We start from the raw sequence: 12,535 nt of genomic DNA on the forward strand, positions 1-12,535 counted from the left end.
ATGGTTATTTGCATGGACGCCGTGTTAACGACACCCTGGAAACACAAAGCAATATCAGGTTTTGAATTAAATCTTTGTGTTCTCTTAGAGCTAAAAGTGCATTTCACATAAAATAATCATGAATAAAATGAGATCATCTTGGCGGCGTTGCCAGGAAGCTGATTAACTGAACTGCAGAAATGTGACTTTACCCTTCTCAAGAATCAGAGTCTACCAAACGTTGTGGGGTTGCTAGGCAACCCCCAGATGACATCACTCACACACCGCGCTGCCGGCGATGTCATCTCTACATATTTATAGGGCCTCTATGGAGAGGGTGTGCATTATAGAAACGACGGCATTTTTCTCCGGATGACGGGTATGAATGGCAGGCGGGCCTCCAAGGGTGGCGGAGAAAGAGAATTTGGGAACACCTGTGTGACTTTTTCTTGGGGTGATGGATGCTTTATTTCCACCAGGTTACGCGAATGGGTCCAAACGATGAGCTACGTGTCCCAGCGCATGTCTGATAGCCTGGTTGGCGGAGGCGGCCATCTTCTGCTGGTGAATGGGCAGCCGGACGTGTGCCCAGATCTTGGGGAGCAAAGAAGTGGCAAAGCCCCCTGGCCACAATGGGCCCTGGCTCCCCGTTCCAGCCCACAAGTGGCACCAGGAGCGAGTAATCAGAGCAGTGGTGCTGAGCTCCCTGTCATGGGAGGCATTCAAGGGAAGCTGGACCACTAGAGCAGAGAGGAAAAGGAGAGGCAGGAGGTTGAAGGGTGTGCGGTTAGCCGTGTAGGCTGACCATTCTGTTCTATGGTTCCGTGGCCGTGTCTCAGGGCCCACTCCGAGTCAGGCTGGCCACACAGTCAAGGCCTCAGGTGGGGGCAGAGGCGAGCGGACCCCAGTGAGGAGTGAGGCCTGCCATGGAGCACACAGAGGAGACCTAACCATCCCTGGGGGCTGAGGGAGGGCTTCCTGGAGGGGGCTTGCGAAGGGCAAGGTCAGAGCTTGGCCTCCTGGGCCGTGAGGAGGGCTGGACTTCACCCCGAGGATGCTGTGGAGCCACCGGGCCTTCAGCGGGGGAGGCAAGCTCAGCTCAGCTCAGCGTACCCTGGCTGCGGCGGGAAGAACGATTGGGGGTGGGGATGCGAGGCCAAGGGGCCTGGTCTCCAGATCCGGGGCCAGGACAGCTTCAGAGCCACTCTTGCCTGGCCGTCAACTTCCCTCCATGTGCGCTCTTTCCTAGCAACTCCAACTGCGCTGGCCCCACAGACCCCACACCCCGGCCGCTTCTCCACTCTAACTCCTGCTCACCTTGCTTCAGCTCCCCAGCCAGTCCAGAGAGCCACGTGGGTCTAGCGTGGAGCTAACTTCCTACTTTACTGAGTAAAGACTCTCAGCAGAAAACCCAGCTCCCCTGCTATCGCCGCAACCTCGTAAAACAGGGACCCCGAAACCCCCCGGGGTGGAGGCCGAGGGAACTCAGAACAGAGCGCCGGCCGTCATGCTGCCTGTTCTCATCTGTCACTGATGGCAGAAGATGTCACCACCAGAGCCCAGAGGTCCCAGGAACTGGGGCTGATGCCCGGGGTCCCTGGCCGCCTGCCGACGGTGTCCCTGTGGCTGTGCGTGCTCACGGCCCGTGTGGTGCCCCACAGCTGTGTGCACAGTTACAAGGCCTTTGGCAGCAGGAATGGGCGTCCCTGGGGGATCTGACACTGAACCCCGACACCGACCCTGGTTTCATCGTCGTGTCACCATGAGCACGTTGCAATTGACATTCACGGGCCCGAGATGCTTTCCAGGGTGAAAGCAGACGGGCAAACGCTGCCTCCCCGCCTCTCTGTGTTCTCTTCAGACAGAGCTCGGACCCTCTCCTCCAACTCTCTCCTGAAAACCTGTTTGGGTAATTATTTAGCAGGGAAAATCTTGGCATACGTTAGCTTATAAGCAGGACAAAGACCCTTGGAAGTCCTGCTCCGAGGGCTGCAGTGACGGGGCGTTCCCAGGGCCCTGGGCCTCTGTCCAGCCCAGTGCAGCCTCCGGTGTGGCGGGGTCCTGCTCTCCAGGACCACCCTGGGCTCTCTGCTTGCCGCGTCTGAGCCAAGAGGTCCTGCTCAAGGGAGATGTCCAGGCCCTCCCTGCACCCTGGCCCACGGCCCTTGCCACCACAAACCAACCCAACCACGTGCACAACCCTGTGGCCGACTAGGCCGCAGCTCCACAGAGGCCTCCCCTGCTGGGAGCAGCCTGGGCTGGACAGGGCAAGGGACACGGGGTCCCTGTGGACCAGCAGCAACCAGCAGATGCCAGTTCTCAGCCGTCCTCGAAGGCTGGGGGAGAGTCGGCACTGGCTTGGTGGACGAGAGGCCTCAGACGTTTCGGAGCAGAGGAACGAGGTGAGCAGTGTTCTGCTTTAGGAAGAGAACGCCAGTGGCTTGCGTCGGAGGGTTGGGGCAGGCCTAGGGTGGCTGGAGGATGGCTGGGTGACGGGACCAGGCCCCAGCGGTGACCTTAATGCTCACGGCTCCTTGTCATGGGGCATTTCCCCAGCCAGGCTCTGTACCCACTGTTTTATCCTTCTCGCCTCACAGAAGACATACCGTGACCTCATGGCACAGGCACCCATTTCACAGATGAGGAAACTGAGGCTCGGAGAAGTGACGCCACTCAGGAGCTGGCCTTTAGCTGAGTGTGGGCTCCGGGGTCTAACTCAGCAGGTGGGCCAGACAGGAGCTCCTAGAGGGAAGGCGTTGAAGGTGACCCCCGACGTGCCTGGAGGGGACAAGGGGGTCGTCAGAGGGGTGCAGGTGACTCCAGGATGGGACATGGGCCGTCATTCGCAGCGCCCTGGAATGGGAAGAAGGCTCAGGCAGAGAATAAGATGGGTGATAAATACTCCCCGTGTCTTCTTGCTTCCCTCCACCACAGGGAGCTCACTCATTCCTCTCCCCTGAGAGGCTCAGCCCCAGCCCAGCCCTCTGGCCCTCGCTGGCTTCAGACCCCAGTCCACCTGGCCAGGTCAGGGAGGAGAGTCAACGCCACTGCCACTGTGAGTAGCAGCAGTGGCAGCAGCCACGTCTCCCCAGAACACCTACCCTCTGATCCTGAGATGGCCCATGTGGGCGGTGTCCCCCTGGCAAAGGGGACGACATGCCTCTATTAGTTGCTGCTGGCGTGTGGCACAAGTCGCCAAGGGTGATTCATTCTGGACCAAACATATAGCCAGGTGGACACTGCCAGAACCCCACATTCATCTGCTGAGTGGAGGCAGTGGTGCCCAGGACGCACTTTATAAAGCACATCTGTGCTCCGCGTGGGGGATGATTAAAAATCCCATGGGGCTTTGAGCCATCATGCGTGGGGCCAGGGCGGGATGCTCTTGCAGCCTGGCAGGACCCGCCCTCGGGGGGGCAGGTGCCGGCTGGGTTTGCAGTGTGAACAGTCTGCAGTGGGGTTTTCTGTCCTCTGGGGGTTGTGGACACCTACCACGTGCCAGGGATCACGGAGCTGGTGCCACACGGTGTCGAGAGCCAGGTTCAAATTCCAGCCCTGCCTCTTGCTGGCTGTTGACCTTGCGCGAGTCATTTCACCTACTGGAGCCTCGTTTTCCTAACCTGTGAGTGGAGAGACCATCTGACTCAGAGGTGCCACGAGGCTTTTGAAGATTATGGGGGAGACGTGGACAGAGCAGCTGGAATGGGTGGGCACCCGCTCTCCAACTCTACTGTAGGGAGCATTCCCTCTGTGACTCCAGAGTTGTCTAGTAGGTCAGCATTTTTGAGCACCTACTGCATGCAGTTTGCTGTATACGTGCCAGGAGCAAAGAAGAGGAGAACACGAAGGCCATGGTTCCAGGGCTGTGCCGTTGTCGGGGCGGGGGTCGCACCGTCCAAGCCTCCCTGTAGAAGTGACAGCACACGTTGCGTTGGCCGAGGGGTCCTGCAGGAACGTGGAGGGAAGCAGAATATGAGTTGTGGCGGACAGGGAGGTTCCCAGGAGGTGGCAGGGCGCCAATCTAACCCTCCCTGCATCAGTGTTCCCATTGGGAAAGAGCAACTAGTGTTCCATGACCTTCTGAAAACGAGTGGGGAGTAACAGGAGAACAAGGAAGTGGAAGGTGGGAAGTGTTTAAGCCACAGTCAGAGTGATGGTTAGGGCATGGATTCTGGAACTCCTTATCTGGGTTTGTGTCCTGGCCCCTCTACTTGGGAGCTGTGTGACCTTGGGAAAGTCGCTTTATCTTTCTGTGCCTCTGTGTTCTGGTCTGAAAAATGGGGGTGGTGATGGCTCCCGCCTCCCGGGGCTGCCGTGAGGATAGAGTGTGGACAGACACGTGGCCCTTAGTGAGTGCTGGCCCCAGGGGAGGCCCCTACCTGTGGGCCGCCTTCACTGGGCATTTGGTTCTCTCTCTCCCTGACCTCAGAGCAGAGCTGCCTGCCCCCGAGGAAGCCACTCAGCAAGTGGGGGGGTAACAAGGGGGTCGTGAGCTGGCAGGGGAAAAGCCCTCCTGAGCCCTGCTTGGAGTGGGTGAAAGCTCTAAGAGCACCCTCCTTCCTGGTTCCCAGGAGATGCCGAGGGGGAGAGAGCCAAGAACACAGAGGTAGCAAGAGAGGGCCAAGGCCAGGGTTGCGGGCAGATTTCCTGCAGGTAGCTGGCCCCCTCCACCAGCCCTGGACTGCAGTGGGAGGGAGGATCCCCAAGAAAGCCTTCAGTCTTGGGGAGGCCCAGCCCAGGGAAGACAGAATCCTGGGTCTGGGGGGCACATCCTATCTAAAACCCCTCCCTGGCCTCTCCACCCATCCCCCAACCTGAGTCCAGGGCCTCATCTCCCGGCTCTGCCCTGATGCTGTCTGCACCTCTACCCCCAGCCCAGTGGGAGAGAGTGGTGGGCCAGCCCACTTGCAGTGGGCCCTCTCTGGGACCCCACTTCCATCAGCTCCTGGGGGGCAGAGCTGGCTAATGGTGGCGGCCAGGGGCCCTGCCCTGTTCAAGGCTGGGCTAGGAACCCCCACTCGGCCATGCCAGGGTCAGCCTGGGGTCGCTGCGCCTTGTGCATGTTTGTGAGGGGGTGGCCGCCTGGTGGGCCTTCCCTCCAGGCCCCCAGGAGAAGGGAGGGTTCCCAGGAGAGAGGCTTGGGCTCAGTCTCTGATTTTGGCATTTGAATTCTATGTGGGCCTGGAGGTGGCTGCAAATAGCCAAGGGCCGGGGGCCTCTGCTGGGTTAGGCCCCCAGGCGCCCACTGGGGAAAGCTGTCAGCCCAGAGGAGCCAGCGAGGTTTTGGGGTGGGAAGTGAGGGAGCAGGGCTGTGGCCTGGGAGCGAGAGGCTGGAGTCTGGCCCACCAGAAAACAGCTTGGAGGAGTGGCACAGCCCCAGGCAGAGGGGCCGCCCCCAGCGGCTCGCCCACCCTTGCTGTGCAACCTTGGGTGGTCACTTCAGTTGCCTCGTCTGAAATGGGGTGAATGACAGCCCAGGGTCACGGGGTGCTGTGGGCACAGTGGGGACACACAGCAGGTGCTTCATCAAAGGGGTCAGTTCTCACTGGGGGAGCTGGGTGGGGGCGGAGCTATTCGAGATGGGGAAGCTGAGGCCTGTGAGTGGGTGGTGGAGTGGGTACCTTGGCCCAGCCTGAACCGAGTGTCCCTTTGTCCTGGCACAGTGATGACAAACCCATGAGGGCTCCTCCCCTCGCCCCTTAGCAGTTATTCATTGGGGCCCCCCACCTCCCACATCTCCCCCGAGGCCCCCAGCATCTCCCCCGAGCTCTGCATCACAGGTTGGACCGGGGATCCCCCAAGGATGGGGATCTCTTTGTCTTTCCGGGGTCCCCAGGCCCACCATGAGGGGCCAGCATAGCCTGTGCAGGGGGCAGGGCGGCCTGCAGCCAGCGTGGACAGATGGACGGAGGCGGCGTGCACAGAGCTCTCCCCGTCGCTGCCCTCCAGGCCCCGGCCATTCCCTAACTCCTGATTTTTCATTAAAACAGCAATGGGCTCCGAGCCGCCCAAGGTCACGGGGCTGCCAGGGGAGCTGAATGCAGCCATTACACTGGCTTCTAATGTCCCTGCGGCTGTGGCTGGCGCTGGTGCGATCAAGCACCGGGACACTCCAATTTCCGCCTGTCCCGCGGCGATCCTATCAGGGCCTGAGTGATCTCCCTGCTGGCGGGCGGCGGGGAGGCGAGGGGGCAGCCAGCCTGGCCACCCTGCGGCCCTCCAGCCCCACGTCCCTCCCTCAGGAACAAAGGGAGGCACCGGCGTCACTCTGAGGCCTCTCTCTCCCGGGTGGAGTGTGAGCTCGGCTCAGCTGCTGCAGGATTCCATTCTCTTCCAGCTGGAAGGGCTGGGCAGGGGCGGGCACAGGCCCTGCGTCCCACCTGCACGGGGAGCTGATGGGGGGTAGGGAGGAAGGTGCAGAGGAGGTAGTAGCCCACCCTCAGGCATCCTCAGGACCCCAGGCCCCGTCCCCCCGTTTACAAGGGCCTGAGACTCTAGGTGGCCTTGTAGCAACCCCAACCTGCCAAGGGCAGGGGTGTGGAGGGGCGTGAAAGGGCGTGCAAGGGCGTGCAGGGTTGTGCAGGGCATGCAAGGGTGTGCAGGGTTGTGCAGGGCGTGCAAGGGCCTGCAGGGTGTGCAGGGCATGCAAGGGCGTGCAGGGTTGTGCAGGGCGTGCAAGGGCGTGCAGGGTTGTCCAGGGCGTGCAAGGGTGTGCAGGGTTGTCCAGGGCGTGCAAGGGCCTGCAGGGTGTGCAGAGCGTGCAAGGGCCTGCAGGGTGTGCAGGGCATGCAAGGGCGTGCAGGGTTGTGCAGGGCGTGCAAGGGCATGCAGGGTTGTCCAGGGCGTGCAAGGGCATGCAGGGTGTGCAGGGACGTGGGTCCAACGCCCCGGGTTGAGCACCAGCTAGTGACTCAGGGTCCCACAGCCTCCTTCTTCCCCAGGGATTCTCGTGACGGCCCAGATGTCCGCACACAGTGGTCCACATGGAAGGGGCTCTGTTTTGGAGTTGGCGGCTGTGAAACCTCTTCTGGGCTGAGAAACCACTTTTTAGAACTCGGCTAAGCAAAAACTAGATATAGCCTGAACATCCTTCCACTGGCAAACTGATGAGCACCTCGAGGCCTGTGCCTGCGTGGACTACGGCTCAGCAGTAAAAAGGCCACGGCGCCATGGGCGAGCCTGAGACGCGCTGTGTGCTGGCTCCCAAGCCCACGCGTGGTCCAGTTCCATGCACGTGGCCAAACTCTAGGCGCAGGAAGCGGCTCCACCAGCTGGGGTGGGGGCAGGGCTGACTGCAAAGGGGCACAGGGGAGTTTTGGGGTGATGGGATGTGTTAGATCTTGATATGGCAATGGTTCCACAGCTACATGCTTTTGTCATGGCTGTCAGAACTGTACCTGAAAAAGAGTGAGTTTGTATGTAACTTACACCTTAGTAAAGAACCGGCAAGGATTCTTTCCCCTTGCACCAGGCGGTCAGCAGCCTGGAATGGGTCCAGGCCGGACACACTGCTCAGAAACCAGTGACAGCCAGAAAGGACCTTGTGCTGTCTCTTTGTCCTTTTGCCCCTCTCTGGGCCTGGAACCGCTGTTCCTTGTGAAGCTGAGAAGGGCTCTTGTGGTGGGGGTCTCCTCTCAGAGACCCGGCTGCCAGGGGGGCAGCAACGGGGCCTCGGGGACCTTGCTGCCCGCCTGGCTTCTGGTCTTCCCTGGCCTGGGAGAGAGGGGGCCCGCTGGGGAACGGAGGGCAGTGCTCTGCCGGGCAGGTGCCTTCCTCCTGACAAAATAACAACCTGGGGAGTTCCGCCAAACCTGCAACAAACTGACCCCAAAAAGATCCCACAGCACAGGGAGGGGGACGCAGGCTGAGGAGCTGGGCTCTTAAAGCCACTAGCTCCTTGGCTTTCTCTCCCCGTCCGATAAGATGGCTGGTGATGGACGAGTTCAGGCCCGGGAGGTCTCTGGGGGAGGGGCTCCCCTTTGCTCCTCAGTAACAGTAACTGAGGTTACAGGGAGGCCCCCGCACAGCCCGCCCCTTGTTTCCCTCCCAGGCCGGCCGGCTCCCCCTGCCTCGCCCAGCTCCCGAGCCTGGTGCAGGGCCAGGGGCCTCTCCAGCTCCCCGCTTGACACAGGCAGCCCCGCGGGAGTTCTGTGCTCGTGCAAAGAGCTGCTGGGAGCGGGTCTCCTCCCCTCCCTCTCCGGGAACCAGGGGTCTTCACCGTGGCCCTCGTGACACACAGCTGCTTACACTGGGGTCTTACGTCTTCAATGTTGTCTTGTCCCTTTGGCCACATTAGACTGGCCCCCTGCAACTGGGTTACTTCCCCCCAAGGGGATGGGGAGCCCCGATGAGCCTTTCTTGAGGGACAGAGTCTGTCAGCCCCTGAGCCCCAGGACGGCTCCCTTGAAGAGCACCCAGCGCGCCAGCCACATGCAGGGGCCCTGGCCACGGGGGCAGGGAGCCCGGCAGAGACAGACACTCGGCCGGCTGTCAGGAGAGCAGCCACGTTGGTGCCTCGTGCCCGGCTGTGGGTGCATCTGGAATGTTCTCATTTCACAGCTGAGGAGGCTGTGGCCCAGAGAGCCACGGGCATTGGCCCAGGCCCGGCCTGGAACGCAGGTCTGCGAAGCTCCTGTTCTCCATCGTGGCTGCACAGGAGGGTGTCCCTCTGCCCCCGCCCGGGTTGCTCCCCAGACCAGCCATAACTGCATCCCGGGGCGGCCTGGGCACCAGCATTTTGCAATGCTCCCAGGCAATTCCGTGGGCAGCCTGGACCGCTGGGCTGACCGGTGGCTCTCGTTCCTCAGGCCTGGTGGCACTCCCTTTACTGTCTGACATGAAATCAGAGGGCTATAACGCACCTCACACATAATTTCCAAAAAAAACCATAGCACGTCCTGACCGTAATATAAAAGAGGAATTAAAGGGAAATCATTGGTAACGAACCATACATATTTCAGTATGCAAACGCCCGGCCCACGTCCAGGAGCCACAGGATGTCTTGCCCCAGCTCACAGACTCCCCGCCGGCCCCGGGTGGGACGCAGAGGCGCAGCCGAGGTGTGTGGACCTCCGGCCCCTGCAGACTGTGTCTGTGATGTGACCTTCCTGGACCGGGGAGGGCACGTGGCCGTCAGCTTACAGGTAGATCCTTTCCTGGGAAGCCCAGGGATGGCTGAACTAGCACAAAAGATACTCGAGGTCCATTTTGGGAGCTTCCAGCTCGGCTGAAGGTAAACAGTCTCACTTTCTTGAACATCTGGTGGGACATTTGGAAGTTTGAGACTCAGGACACTGTGATGCTAATCAGTGGGGCTGGTCTGCCCAATGGAAGGGCCTTGTTGACCAAATGTCGAGGGCGCCACCCCCGCCACGGTCATTGTGACAACCCTACAACAGCCTTTCCTGGATTTCCAAAATGCCCCTTGGAGGTGGAGCCCCCTAGCTTTTAACCATCATGGGGTACCCCGGTGATGAGTCATGCTCTGGGGGACATAAGGAGCCTGAGAAGGACATCTGCCCCTGCTGGGGGGTCTGGCGGGTCACCAGAGTGACCACAGAGTGTCCAGAGGCCCAGAGAGTGGGTGGGGTGGCACCAGCAAGATACAGCATGAGCAGAGGAGGGGCCAGGACCAGAGTGGGGAGAGCCCGGCATCGTCCCAGGCTCCGGGAAGCTTCGTAATGGAGAGAAATAATGCTTTGACACAATCTTTTTAAAAATCAAAATTTATGCCAAAAATCCCCAACGAACAAAATACCCAATTCTTGAATACAGAGGGTCAGTATCACTATCCTTTCCGGGCACCTCAGGCTCCGGTGTGGCTGGGCAGGTGGCTATGGGCTCTCCCCAAGGCAGGCGGTCCAGGCCGGCATTCTGGGCTGGCCATGCTGGGCCAGTAAATCTCAGTCTCTGGGGTCAGACCTGGGCGTGAGTGTTTTCAAACCTCCCCAGGGACTGCCACATTTAGCCAGGATGGAGAACCTTGTCCAGCAGGCGGACCTCTGCGTTGTGGTGGCAAATCCTTCTATCTCAGGCATTGCCACCTCTGTGCATCCCTTTCCCGGGAGGGGCCAGCAGGGCCGTAAGGCAAAGTGACCTGCTCTTGCATCTCACAGTCATGTAATGCATCACGATGATGCCATCAACCCCGGACCACGTGGACGACAGTGGTCCTGTGGGATTAGCCCCATGAAGCCCAGGTGTGTAGGAGGTTTGTGTGTGCTCACTGTATAGTGTTCCCACAACAATGAAATCGCCCGGCGATGCAGTTCTCAGAACGTGTCCCCTTGGCTACAGTGCATGACTGAGTATATATTCCTTTCAAAACGTCTCGTCACCTTTGTTGTTTTCTCTCAGAAAGTCATCATTCGAGATCTGAGGGATTGTGCCCATTTCACACACGGGGGTGGCTCCATCGTCCTCGGAGTCCTCACCTGGGGCCAGAACTTTCCAGGCGTGTGTGTGCTCCATGGGCCCCAGGGCAGCCCTGGGAAGCCTGGAGGCCAAGGGCCAGAGGAGCAGAGCTGCCCGCCCGCCCGGCCCTCGCCCGGGTGCGACCCTCTCTGTCCTTCAGGGTGAGACCTTTCTGTGCCCTTTCGATGTCGCCGAGAGCCGGAGCGGGCAGCTCCCCGGTGGCGCTGCTTAATCTGTCTGGCTGGGAACGCAGCCCGGCCCTCACGGCCGTTATTGCATTTCGCGCCGAGTGGCTCAGATTTACTGGGTTATTGGCTCATTTTTCATTTTGCATCTGTAGTAACCAGGCTTGGAAATGGAAAGCAGCGTGACCCCGGACCCGAAGAAAGAGGGCTGAGCGCGAATGCCTGGGATCCGAAAGGCCTTAAAGGCCGTGGAGCGGGGAGGGTGGGACCCAGCGTGGCCCGTGGCCGGGAGGTGTGGCCAGGGCAGCATGGCTGTGAGCCACGGTTTTACCAGCTGCAAAGTGGGAGAGTAAGACCCACCTTGAGAGCTTTACGGTGTGTAGTATGTGTTCAATCAGTGTAGTTATGATTATAGCTATGTTATCACTATAACGTGTATTTTATGAGTCACAAAATAATACAACTGCTTTATTTAGGGGATCTCTTAGAAACCGGGAATATGAGAAAGAACGATGAAATGGCCTCCTGGAGAATAGCTGCCTGTCTGATGCTCGATGATCCCTCCCCCTCGCTCTCCCTCTCTCCAAGTGCAATCGGATTATTTTGGTGCCCACAATGCCCTCGTGTCAACACATCGGAGCCTCTCCTGAGAGCGCCCGGGCACCGAGGGAGCAGAGCGACTGCAGCTTTTGCCTTTGGGGTGGCGGTGGCACCAAGGCCTTTGAATCAATCCTGTCATTCTGAGGATTGTGGGCAGGCAGAGAGGAGGGGAGAGGGCGCTGGCCTGGGGACCTCGGCATCACTCTCTCTGTTTTATGGACTAGAAAGATTAAGTAACTGGCCCGCGGTCACAAGGCAGCAGCAGGGCTGGGATTCAACTCAGGTGTGTTGGTCACAGAGCATTTTCCTTTTCAACATTCAGTCGTCGTTCAGCAGATAGTGACCTCCCTCCAGGGCTCTCGGCTCGGGAGATGCAGCAGGAGCGTGTCAGGCCCCACGGAGGCAGAAGATGAACACGGATCAGATCACAGAGCAGGCCAACTTAGAGACAGCTTAGCGCTTTGAGAGGAGGCCGCAAGGGGATGCCCGAGGGGCCGAGGTGGGCTGCTGTAGACGGGTGGCCAGCTGGTCTCTAGGAGGTGGCCTGAAAAGGGATGGATGCTGGAGGAGCCCGCTCTGACGGAGGAGGTGGCACAGGCTGGCGGGCGGGAGCAGAGCCCGGCACTGTTCTGCCGTCCGTGAAGTCTCAACACAGATTGGGGAGGTGGCTTTTGCCTTTTGCTCCAGCTATGGTGGGGAACTGGGCGCCGGGGCCAGTGTGTGGCTCCAGCGATGGGCCCGGGCCCACTGTCCAGCCCTGTCATTCCGCGGCTGGATCCTCATCAGGGGCTTGGGCATCTGGACCCCAGGCAAGCTGCTCCTTGGAAGAAGCAGCCGGCCCAGCCAAGAAGAGCCCAGTGCTCTGAGGACCACTCCCCTTCACTCGTGTGGCTTATCAGGAGGGGGGCTCGCAGGCGCTTCTCTGTGACCCCTGCCTGCGTCTCGCGGGGTCACACCCCACAGGGCATTCATGAATGTGGAGATCTGCAGATTCCTTGGCAGGCCGGCTATTGCCAGTCAAGCGAGGTTTCAAACACTGGGCGGCTCCGCCAGCCCGGTCTGAGGCCAACCTGGGGCGCCGGTGGCAGCACAGTTTCCCGGAGTCCCAGAACCCCACCAGGCAGCAGGCCACAGGGCCTCACCCTGCTGGACGCCCTCTTGGTTCTCTGGCATCTGAAGTCTGTGTGACAGTGTGTGGCCTCACCACGGCTGGCTGCTTCCACGTGGCAGGAGACAAAGTTCCCGTGGCCTCGTTTCTTCCTTTTCCCTGGTGGGCAGGAGCCCAGGAGGCTGGCCGGGGGGGTGGGTCAGCGAGGAGAGCCCACTGACCCTGACTCTGAGGGAGGTACTGACGTGAG

The sequence above is a fragment of the Equus przewalskii genome, chromosome 26, assembly GCF_037783145.1.
Source record: "Equus przewalskii isolate Varuska chromosome 26, EquPr2, whole genome shotgun sequence".
Lineage (NCBI taxonomy): Eukaryota > Metazoa > Chordata > Mammalia > Perissodactyla > Equidae > Equus > Equus przewalskii.